Source organism: Triticum aestivum, chromosome 7B (genome assembly GCF_018294505.1).
Source record: "Triticum aestivum cultivar Chinese Spring chromosome 7B, IWGSC CS RefSeq v2.1, whole genome shotgun sequence".
Classification (NCBI taxonomy): domain Eukaryota; kingdom Viridiplantae; phylum Streptophyta; class Magnoliopsida; order Poales; family Poaceae; genus Triticum; species Triticum aestivum.
This window is the reverse complement of record NC_057813.1, coordinates 30,276,464-30,289,471: the sequence shown is the minus strand read 5'-3', so window position 1 is coordinate 30,289,471 and position 13,008 is coordinate 30,276,464.

The window sequence follows — 13,008 nt, the reverse complement described above, 5'->3', positions numbered from 1 at the left end:
ATCCATAGGTAGGTATGGTGGACTCTCATGGCAAAACTGGGTTTGAGGATATTTGGAAGCACAAGTAGTATCTCTACTTGGTGCAAGGAATTTGGATAGCAAGAGGGGGAAAGGCAAGCTCAACATGTTTGGAAGGTCAATGACAATATACTTTAACTGAGATGTCGGAAAACATAAACCATTACGTTGTCTTCCTTGTCCAACGTCAACTCTTTTAGCATGTCATACTTAATGAGTGCTTCACAATCATAAAAGATGTCCAAGACAATGTATTTATATGTGAACCCCTCTTTCCTTATCACTTCCTATTAATTGCAACGATGACCAAGGCTACGTTCATCAACTCTCAACAATTTTTATGCCTCATACTTTCTATGTGTGAAGTTATCACTATCCATAAGATCAATATGAACTCTTTTGTTCTTTCTACTTTCTCAAGATCATAGCAACATAGCAAAGCCCTTGACTCAACACTAATCTTTATTATAGATAGCACACAGACTCGATTACATAAAGAGATCACAATGCAAAACTCAAAACTACTTGATATCAGAACTTCAATCTACTAGATCAAGATACTACTAAAAGGATCAAACTAAATAAAGCGTTAAAGATAGGAGTGTGATGGTGATACGATACCGGGGCACCTCCCCCAAGCTTGGCAGTTGCCAAGGGGAGTGCTCATACCCATGTGATTATTTCTTTGGAGGTGGTGAAGTGGGAGTTGTTGATGCTGTAGGCTTGTCGTCCGTCTTCCAAGGCATAGGCTCTCCATCATAAAAGGATGATCGAGTCTCCGGGATCCTTAAATCTGCAGCCAAACTCATTCGCTTGAATCTATATTCATACTCACAGTTCAGGTTTTGCAGGTCATAAATCTGGGCTTGGAGGTGCTCGATTTTCTCTTGAAGCTTGAAGATGGTCTCCCCAATGACTTTGGCATCCAGCTTGTGGTTGTTGGTGAACTCCGTGATCATCATCTGGTTGGCTTGAGTCCACGCTCCACCATTCCTTGACAATTGAAACCTTCTTGCTCCATGGCTTCGAGCTTTGTGTCCATGCTCCCGGTACGCCTTGGTCCCTCCACATCGCGGATGTGCAGCACCCCCTCACGCATCTCAATGGTTTGAGGGTGATGCAGCACCTCTGCGAGATAGGGGTTGATAACCCTCTTGAAAAACTTGTCCTTGGGAGCACTTGGAGACGACATGATGCTCTAGATCTGAAACAGAAACAGCTCGAAATGAAAACAGAGGATATTTGCGTGATACGGTGGTCAAAACCTTCGGGAGTATATATAATGAATTTTTACCGGCCAAAATACGTAACATACAAGAAAACGGAGTCCGGGAGTCACACAAGATGCCCACGAGATAGGGGGCGCGCCCTACAGGGGGGGGGCGGCCTCCTCTCTCGTGGGAGCCTCGTGTCCCTTCCGGACTACTTCTTTCTTCCTAAAATTCTTAAATAATCCAAAACTGATAAAAATTGACATTAGAGTTGTTTTGGAGTCGGTTTACTTACCGTACCACGTACCTATGCCTTTTCGGAGTCTGGAACGTTCTGAAAAGTGTCTGTTATGTATTCCTCGGGGGTTATGGTTTCAATAATATTAGTTTCAACATTGATAGGATTACCTGAAATATAATGTTTAATTCTTTGACCGTTAACCACCCTCGGATTTGTGCCTTCGAAGTTGTTGATTTTTATAGCACCAGAACGATAGACCTCCTCGATAACGTAGGGACCTTCCCACTTTGAGAGAATTTTTCCTGCAAAAAATCTTAAACGAGAGTTGAATAATAACACATAATCTCCTACGTTAAACTCACGCTTTTGTATCCTCTTATCATGCCAGCGTTTGACTTTTTCTTTGAAAAGCTTGGCATTCTCATATGCTTGGGTTCTCCATTCATCAAGTGAGCTAATATCAAACAACCTCTTCTCACCGGCAAGTTTGAAGTCATAATTGAGCTCTTTAATAGCCTAATATGCTTTATGTTCAAGTTCAAGAGGTAAATGACATGCTTTTCCATAAACCATCTTATATGGAGACATACCCATAGGATTTTTGTATGCAGTTCTATAGGCCCATAATGCATCATCAAGTTTATTGGACCAATTCTTTCTAGATCTATTCACAATCTTTTGCAAAATTAATTTGAGCTCTCTATTGCTCAACTCTACTTGACCACTAGACTGCGGGTGACAAGGAGATGCGATTCTATGATTGACATCATACTTAGCAAGCATCTTACGGAAAGCACCATGAATAAAGTGTGAACCACCATCAGTCATAAGATATCTAGGGACTCCAAACCTCGGAAAAATAACTTCTTTAAGCATTTTAATAGAAGTGTTATGATCAACACTACTAGTTGGAATAGCTTCTACCCACTTAGTAATGTAATCAACAACAACTAAAATATGTGTATAACCATTGGAGGCAGGAAAAGGTCCCATATAATCAAAGCCCCAAACGTCAAACGGTTCAATAACAAGAGAATAATTCATAGGCATTTCTTGACATCTACTAATGTTACCTATTCTTTGACATTCATCACAAGATAAGACAAACTTACGAGCATCTTTGAAGAGAGTAGGCCAATAAAAACCAGATTGTAGTACCTTGTGTGCAGTTCTATCTCCAGCGTGGTGTCCTCCATAAGATTCAGAGTGACACTTGTGTAGGATTTGTTCCTGTTCATGCTCAGGTACACAACATCTAATAATACCATCTACTCCTTCTTTATAAAGGTGTGGATCATCCCAGAAGTAATGTCTTAAATCATAAAAGAACTTTTTCTTTTGCTGGTATGTGAAACAAGGCGGTATATATTTAGCAACAATGTAATTAGCATAATCAGCATACCAAGGAGCAGTACGAGAAGCATTGACAACCGCTAATTGTTCATCAGGAAAACTATCATTAATAGGCAGTGGGTCATCAAGAACATTCTCTAACCTAGACAAGTTGTTTGCAACGGGGTTCTCAGCTTCCTTTCTATCAATGATATGCAAGTCAAATTCTTTGAGCAAGAGAACACATCTAATGAGTCTAGGCTTAGCATCCTTCTTTTCCATAAGATATTTAATAGCAGCATGATTAGTGTGAATAGTAACTTTGGAATCAACAATATAAGGTCTAAACTTATCACATGCAAACACAACTGCTAAGAACTCTTTTTCAGTAGTAGCATAATTTCTTTGGGCAGTATCAAGAGTCTTACTAGCGTACTGGATAACGACTCTTTTCCCTAAAACAACACCTACATCATAATCACTAGCATCACACATAATTTCAAAAGGTAAATTCCAATCAGGTGGCTGAACAATAGGTGCAGTGATCAAGGCTTTCTTAAGTGTTTCAAATGCTTCTACACAATCATCATCAAAGATAAAAGGAATATCTTTTTGCAATAAGTTAGTCAGAGGCCTAGAGATTTTAGAAAAGTCCTTAATGGACCTCCTATAAAAGACGGCATGACCGAGGAAACTTCTTATACCTTTTATGTCCTTGGGACATGGCATCTTTTCAATAGCATCAACTTTGGCTTTATCAACTTCAATACCTCTCTCGGAGATCTTGTGCCCCAAGACAATGCCTTCATTAACAATAAAGTGACACTTTTCCCAATTCAGGACGAGACTAGTGTCTTCGCATCTCTGCAAAACTCGATCAAGGTTGCTCAAACAATCATCAAAAGAGGATCCATAGACAGAGAAGTCATCCATGAATACCTCACAAATCTTTTCACAAAAATCAGAGAATATAGCCATCATGCATCTTTGAAAGGTAGCAGGTGCATTACATAAACCAAAAGGCATACGTCTATAAGCAAAAGTACCAAAAGGGCAAGTAAAAGTAGTTTTAGATTGATCCTTCGCGGACACAGGTATTTGGGAGAAGCCAGAATAACCATCTAGAAAGCAAAAATGTGTGTGTTTGGATAGCCTTTCTAGCATTTGATCAATAAAAGGTAAAGGGTAATGATCTTTCTTAGTAGCTTTATTTAACTTAAGGAAATCAATTACCATCCTATAGCCTGTAATAATTCTTTGCGGGATCAATTCATCTTTATCATTAGGAACAACGGTAATACCTCCCTTTTTAGGGACACAATGGACAGGGCTTACCCATTCACTATCAGCAACGGGATAAATAATACCTGCCTCAAGGAGTTTTAGAATCTCCTTTCTTACCACTTCCTTCATTTTGGGATTTAATCGTCTTTGAGGATCTCTAACTGGTTTGGCATCTTTCTCCACTGAAATTTTGTATTGACATAATGTGGGACTAATGCCCTTAAGATTGTGCAGAGTATATCCAATAGCAGCTCGGTGCTTCTTCAGAGTTTTCAATAATCTTTCTTCTTCTTTCTCTGAAAGGTTAGCACTAATAATAACAGGATATATTTCTTTTTCATGAAGATAAGCATACTTGAGATTAGCAGGTAAGGGTTTGAGTTCGAACACGGGATCACCCTTGGGTGGAGGGGGATCCCCAAGAATTTCAACGGGAAGGTTATGTTTTAGCATAGGTTCTTGTTTAAGGAACACTCCATCTATTTCTTCCCTTTCCTTCATAAACATATCGTTTTCATGGTCTAACAAATATTGTTCTAACGGATCAGTTGGAGGAACAATAATGGAAGCAAGACCAATAATTTCATCCTTACTAGGTGTTTCCCTTTCACGAGGTTGTCTACTAAACTTAGCGAAATTAAACTCATGAGACATACCATCTATGCCAACAGTGACAATATTCTTTTCACAATTAATCTTAGCACTAGCAGTATTCAAGAAGGGTCTACCAAAAATAACGGGACAAAAATCATCTTGTGGGGAACCAAGAACAAGAAAATCAGCAGGGTATTTAATCTTTCCACACAAGACTTCAACATCTCTAACAATCCCAATAGGTTTAATGGTGTCCCTATTAACAAGCTTAATAGTAACATCAATGTCTTCTAATTCAACAGGTGCAATATCGTGTATAATTTCTTTATAAAGATCATAAGGTATCGCATTAGCACTAGCACCCATATCACATAAGCCATGATAACAATGATCTCCTATTTTAACAGAAATAACAGGCATGCCTACAATAGGTCTACATGTCTTAGTATCGGGTCTAGCAATATTAGCAGTTTCACCGAAGAAAGAGATAACATGTCCATCTAAGTCCTCATCCAAGAGATCTTTAATCATAGCAATACCAGGTTCAACATTAATTTGCTCAGGAGGTGTATAGGTCCTAGTATTACTCTTACAAACAACAGTCGAAGCTTTAACATGATCTTTTATCCTAACAGGAAAAGGAGGTTTTTCGACATAAGCAGTAGGAATAATAGGATCACTATATGTAATAGTCTTTTCTTCGACTGTAATAGGTGCAACTACTTTCACTTCAACAGGAGGGTTATATTTAAACCACTTCTCTTTAGGGAGATCAACATGAGTAGCAAAAGTTTCACAAAAAGTAGCTACTATCTCAGAGTCAAGTCCATACTTAGAGCTAAATCCACGGAAAGCATCGGTATCCATAAAAGATTTAACACAATCAAACTTAGGTGTCATACCTGACTCCTTACCATCGTCGGAACCCCAATCTTCAGAGTTGAGTTTAATTCTTTCCAATAAGTCCCATTTGAAATCAATAGTCTTCAGCATATAGGAACCAGCACAGGAAGTGTCGAGCAGGTTGCGATTATCAAGAGAAAGCCGAGCATAAAAATTCTGAATAATCATTTCCCGAGAGAGATCATGATTGGGGCATGAATATAACATTGACTTAAGCCTCCCCCAAGCTTGAGAGATGATTTCTCCTTCGCGAGGCCAGAAATTATATATGTAATTATGATCACGATGAACAAGACGCATAGGATAGAACTTCTGGCGAAATTCCAACTTCAGTCGCTTATAATTCCAAAATATCGTATCATCACATAGCCTATACCATGTCATTGCATCTCCCTTTAAAGATAAAGGGAAGACCTTCCTTTTGACAACATCATTGGGGATACCTGCAAGCTTAAATAATCCACAAACTTCATCCACAAAGATAAGGTGTAAGTCAGGATGCAATGTTCCGTCTCCTACAAAAGGATTAGCTAGCAGTTTTTCTATCATACCCGAAGGAATCTCAAAGTGAATATTTTCATAAGGTTCAGTAGGTTGAGGAGCATCTCTTTGCTCTTCTGGTTGGGGTGAAGATACCCCAAACAAGCCCCTCAAAGGATTAGTTTCCATAGTGACAAGTAGCAGAAAATTTCAGCACACTATATAAATGTTTCCTTACCAAGTTCCACTCACCAAAGGCGCTACAATCTCCGGCAACGGCGCCAGAAAAGAGTCTTGATGACCCACAAGTGTAGGGGATCTATCATAGTCCTTTCGATAAGTAAGAGTGTCGAACCCAACGAGGAGCAGAAGGAAATGATAAGCGGTTTTCAGTAAGGTTTTCTCTGCAAGCACTGAAATTGTAGGTAACAGATAGTTTTGTGATAAGATAAATAGTAACGAGCAACAAGTAAATAAAGTAAATAAAGTGCAGCAAGGTGGCCCAATCCTTTATGTAGCAAAGGATAAGCCTGGACAATTCTAATAATGAGAAAGGAGCTCCCGAGGACACATTGGGAATTATCGTCAAGCTAGTTTTCATCACGTTCGTAAGATTCGCGTTCGGTACTTTGATAATTTGATATGTGGGTGGACCGGTACTTGGGTACTGCTCTAACTTGGACAAGCATCCCACTTATGATTAACCCCTATTGCAAGCATCCGCAACTACAAAAAGGAGTATTAAGGTAAACCTAACCACAACATTAAACATATGGGTCCATATCAACCCCTAACGAAGCAACGCATAAACTAGGGTTTAAGCTTCTGTCACTCTAGCAACCCATCATCTACTTATTACTTCTCTATGCCGTCCTATAGGCCCAAATAATGGTGAAGTGTCATGTAGTCGATGTTCACATAACACCACTAGAGGAAATACAGCATACATCTCATCAAAATATCGAACGAATACCAAATTCACATGACTACTAATAGCAAGACTTCACCCATGTCCTCAGGAACAAACGTAACTACTCACAAAGCATATTCATGTTCATAATCAGAGGAGTAATAATATGCATAAAGGATCTGAACATATGATCTTCCACCAAGTAAACCAATTAGCATCAACTACAAGGAGTAATCAATACTACTAGCAACCCACAGGTACCAATTTGTGGTTTTGATACAAGATTGGATACAAGAGATGAACTAGGGTTTTGAGAGGAGATGGTGCTGGTGAAGATGTTGATGGAGATTGACCCCCTCCTGATGAGAGGATCATTGGTGATGACGTTGGTGATGATTTCTCCCTCCCAGAGGGAAGTGTCCCCGGCAGAACGGCTCCGCCAGAGCCCTAGATTGATTCAGCCAAGGTTCCGCCTCGTGGCGGCGGAGTTTCGTCCCGTAAGCTTGCCCATGATTTTTTCCAGGGTAAAAGTGATGATATAGCAGAGGATGGACACCGGAGGCCCACCAGGGGGCCTAGGAGATAGGGGGCCGCGCCCTACAGGGGGGGGGGCGCCCCCTGTCTCCGGGACAGGGTGTGGGCCCCCTGGCCTATTTCTTTCGCTCATAAGTTCTTATTAAATCCAAAAAAGTTGTTTCGTGGAGTTTCAGGACTTTTGGAGTTGTGCAGAATAGGTTCCCAACGTTTGCTCCTTTTCCAGCCAGAATTCCAGCGGCCGGCATTCCCCCTCTTCATGGTAAACCTTGTAAAATAAGAGAGAATAGCCATAAGTATTGAGATATAATGTGTAATAACAGCCCATAATGCAATAAATATTGATATAAAAGCATGATGCAAAATGGACGTATCATAGAACAACCTTGACAAGAACCGTTCGGCCTGCAGCAGCCATATATCTTCAAGATGCTGGAAATGGATTCTCTTGAGATGCTTGATAGACAGAGGAAGGCCAAGATAACACATCGGAAACGAAGAACGGACCGCCAGAAAAGCATGAAGAATGTCGTCCAGATTTACACCATCACATCGAATAGGGGCAACAAGACTTTTAGCATAGTTGTTGACAAGGCCGGTCACCTCTCCAAATGAAATCAGTGTGGCAGTTAGGAACTGTACATCCTCCTTAATTGGTTTGACAAAGATGGCAACATCATCAGCGTAAAGCGAAGCTCGAACGGTTGGGGTTGTACCATACAAAGGATGGAGATGCCCTTGGGCAGTGGCCTTGCTAAGGAGACGATGGAGTGGATCAATGGCGAGGACGAAAAGAAGGGGATACAACGGGTCGCCCTGCCGAAGGCCGCGTCCATGCTTCAGAGGGTCTCCCAACACCCCATTGAGCAACACTCTCGAGGTGGACGTTGACAGCAAAGCAGCAACCCAATCCCGAAATCTGACCGGGAAGTGAAGATGTTTGAGAAGATCCATGAGAAAGTCCCAACGCAAAGAGTCGAACGCCTTCTTGATATCAAGCTTGAATAGAAGAGCCGAGCTGTTTTTTCGATGCAATTTTCTCGCCAAATTTCTGACGTACATGAAGTTGTCGTGGATGCTTCTTTTTTTGATGAAAGCACGTTGGGCGTTTGAGACAAGGTCGTGCATATGTGGGGTCATCCGGGTAGCCATCATCTTGGCAATTATCTTTGCAATAGCATGGATGAGGCTTATGGGGCGAAAGTCGAAGATGGATTCTGCCCCATCCTTCTTTGGAACGAGAGCAATGTTTGCTGAGTTGAGCTAGTGCAAGTTTTCAGAGCGTAAGTTGGAGAAGTGGTTGACCACGAGCATGATATCACCTTTTATGATCTCCCAACATTCCTTGAAGAAGGCCCCAGAGAAGCCATCGGGTCTAGGCGATTTGTCGCTGGGAAGGTCAAAAATTGCCCTTTTCACCTCTTCCTCTATGAAGGCCGCGCCAAGGTCCGTGAGGTCACATTCAGGGACCGGGATGTTGCCCCAGTTGAAATCGGTGTGGCGAGGCTGACCGCATTTTGTGACCTTCGCGAAATGCTCTTGAATGATGGACTTTATGGTCATGGGCCTTAACCCATCCACCGTGTGCTTGAGGCGGTGGATGAAGTTCTTCCTTCTTCTATGATTGACCCGAAGGTGGAAAAAACGAGTGTTGGCATCTCCATCTTTGAGGTTGGTAATTCGCGAGCTTTGTTGCTTCCGCGCGCGCTCCATAATGGCCAAAGCCACCACCTTCCGTTTGAGGCGTTTCCGTAGATCTCGCTCATCAGAGATAATAGGCCAGAGTTCTTGAGCCACATCCATATGAAGGATGACTTCCAAAGCCATGTGGATGTGCACCTTAGAATGCGCAAAGATCGTCTTGCTCCATCTCCTCAATTTTTGACTAGTTTCTTTTAACTTGTGAAAAATGATGTGGTAAGGATCAGTGTGGTTACTATCCTTATTCCAAGCTTCCCGAACAACCTCCTTGAACCCAGGCATTTTGATCCAAAAGTTTTCAAAGCGGAAGGACTTTGATCTCTTCGGGCCGTTGTCATTTGCGAGGAGGAGGGGGCAGTGATCGGACAGTGAAGACGAGAGCGCATGTAGTAGGTGAGTGCCAAAATCAAGGTCCCAATCTTCATTACAAAAGAAAGAGTCGAGCTTGCTTAAGGTGGGATGGCTCCATTCATTGCTCCAAGTGTATTTTCTGTTTTGTAAATGAATATCTTTGAGCTCATAAGTGTTCAGTGCGTTGCGGAAGCGGACAAGTCGGCTCCGGTCGATGTTTGCTCTATTCTTGTCTCTGGCACGGTATATTTGGTTAAAGTCACCACAGACAAGCCACTTTGAGCCATGGGAGGTTTTTTGCCAACCAACTCCTGGAACAAAGCATCCTTCAGGTTGCTTCTTGTTGGGCCATAGACCGTGTTAGCTTAAAGGTTTTATTGGATTCTTTGATCATGACGTTGCAGGAGAGGAAGAAGACTCCGATGGAAACATCCTTCACGTCCACAACTTCATCATCCTAGAGAAGCAAGATGCCACCCCGTGTACCATTAGCAGGGCGTTGGGCAAAATTCTATAATCTTTGACCTCCCAGGTATGAAGCGTTGAAAGGGTCAATGAGCTCTATCTTCGTCTCCTGCAGACAGAGCAAGTGACATGGAGTAGCGAGGATTGTTTCATGGATTATTGATCGACGGTCGGGACAATTTAAGCCCCGGACATTCCAGCTTAGAATACCAAGATTTTGATTTATCATGGGAAACTTGAGTTACATCAGAAATGAAGTAGCAGTTGGCCGCAACAAGGCAAACATCAGCCTGACATTCAACATCCAGCTCACACTTGCAGAAACGAGACGAACTAATCAGCACAAATGCCTCTCCAAGGCAGCAGATAGCAGACGTCGATGTCGACGATTGCAAACAGGCATACACACATAAGTAGAGGGGTTGAAACTATCATAAAAACTAGGGCACTTCTTCTACAGGGGCTGCAAACGCTCCAGTCACTCTGCTGAGCCGGACGCGTCCCCCATCACCGCCTGCAGCTCCGGTCCCGCCTCACCACCATGTGCCACCAGGGCATCCTCGACGGCTTGCACCAAGTCACAGTCGAGGTTGAACAACGCTTGGAGAGCCGCCACTGTGATGTCAGGGAGCTGCCCTTAGAACATGGCCACAAATTTGTCAATGGCTTCCTCTGTGACTTGCTGGCCTTCATCCACGACGCCCATGCGCTGGCATAGCAGCTTCTTCGCCATCTTCGCAATCGGCACCTTTCTCCCCATGGCTTGGAGACGCGGGCTAGAGCGAGGAAGGTTGAAGCCTACGACCCCAGCCATCGTCTTCCTTCTCACTACTAGGAAAAAGCTTATACACAGACACTTATCAGTAGCGCTTGTTAAAGTGAGGCGCTACTGCTACATAGCAGTAGCGTGTGTCAGGGCAGTGGGCTGCTAACATAAAGATAGCAGTAGCGTGTTCACCACAAAATGCACTGCTATTACGACGACCAGAATGGTTGTTGCCAGGCTTGGTATAGTAGGAGCGCGATTTTAAGGACCGCGCTACTGCTAAAAACAATAGTAGCAATGCATTTTAGGGCGATAGTGCTGCAACTAACAAAAGGAAAATAAAGGAAAAAAATGGAAGGGAAAACGAAAAGGAAAATTAAAGAAAAAGAAAAAAAATGAAAGCAATAGCAGTAGCGCGTTTCTGCAAAAGCGTTGTAGCTACTTTAACTATTGCGCGTTCCACCAACACGCGCTATAGCTAACTTATCTATAGCCGTAGCGCGTTTCTGCCGAAAACGCTATAGCTAAGTAGCTATAGCGCGTGTTTCGTAAAGCCGCTACTACTATGTTTGACTTACCGCTTCGCGGACATCCCTTCTTCCCCCAAATCCCCAATCTTCTCGCCATATCCCCAACCTCTCCCTCGCTGCCCCTGTGCTCCCTCGTTGCCCTGCCTCCTTCGCCGCCATCGCCGCCACCGGAGCCGTGCGCTCGCGGAGCCACCCTTGTCCGCTCCTCGCCGCCCTGCCCCATCGCCACCATAGCCGTCGTCGCTGTCACCGGAGCCCCTGCTCCCTCGTCGCCTCTGTCACCGTCGTCCACTCCTCGCCGCCCCTGCTCCCTCGTCGTCCATCCTCTCTGTAAGCCCCACACCCCTCCCTCTAGGTTAATTAACTTAGGTGAATTTAGTTCATTAGGTTAACTAAGTGAACTAGGTAGGTTAGTTTAGGTAAACTAACTAGGTTAGGTAACTAAGTGAACTAGCTAGGTTAATTTGGTTTACTAACTAGGTTAATTAGATATTTTTAGATGTTTGGTTAGCTAATTTGGTTAACTAACTAGGTTAGGTAACTAAGTAAATGTTAATTAGGTTAGGGCAATAGTGGTACTGTTAATTAGATGTTTTTTAGTTAGTGAAGTAGGTTAGGTAACTAAGTAGATGTTTATTAGGTTAGGTAACTAAGTAGATGTTAATTTAGGTTAATTTGGTTAACTAACTAGGTTAGGGCAGTAGTGGTACTGTTAATTAGATGTTTTTAGTTAGTGAAGTAGGTTAGGTAACTAAGTAGATGTTAATTAGGTTAGGTAACTAAGTAGATGTTAATTTAGGTTAATTTGGTTAATTAACTAGGTTAGGTAACTAAGTACATGTAAATTAGGTTAGGGCAGTAGTGGTACTAGTAGATGTTAACTGAATGATCTAATTGAATGAAATTAGTAGTTAACTGCATTTTTAGGACAAATTTATATATGCTTAAGTACTTACTAGATATTATTTTTAGGACAAATTTGTATATGCTTAAGTAGTTCATAATTTGAAATTTGTGTAGATTTTCTTGAAGTGTGAAACATTGAAGTGGTCATGATATATGAAAATTTCTCGATTGTGCCCAAGTGGCCTTTTGTTGTTTCTAGGGAATGAAGCCGAGTGGCCTATGTTTTGCCAGAATGTTGATTCATTTCCATTCCGGCAAATTTCAGGTGCTCGATTTGTCCACTTTTTAGCAAAGGTCATGCCAAAATTTTCCGTGAATTTCAGGATGACTTGTGCTACAAACTAGGACATATCGAGTGCCCGTGATTTACCACACCGGGAAGGAATCAACGTTCCTGCAAAACATATGCCTTTTTTATATCATTATTCATTTTATTAGGTCTAGAATTAATTGACTAGATTTAATCGTAGGAAACATGGCTCAGGGCCCGGTACCGTTGGGACCCAGTCAAGAAGGTTTTCGAGACAGACCCGGTCACGACGGAGTTAATGAGACAGCTGGTAATTTTAGTTTCTGATCAATTCGACTGCACGCTTAGTCATATTTGTAAAAGATCCTTGTTCCTTTTGCAGAGAGAGCAGCACAGGATTGCGGCCGAAAGCGACTCGCCGTCTGAGGCGTTGGCGAGGCCCAAGTGGGACACCCCATTCAACCGAGTGTTGAACATATTGAAACAACTCCCGGTGGACACTCGGCCGTCGTATGGACGCGTGCACGGTGTC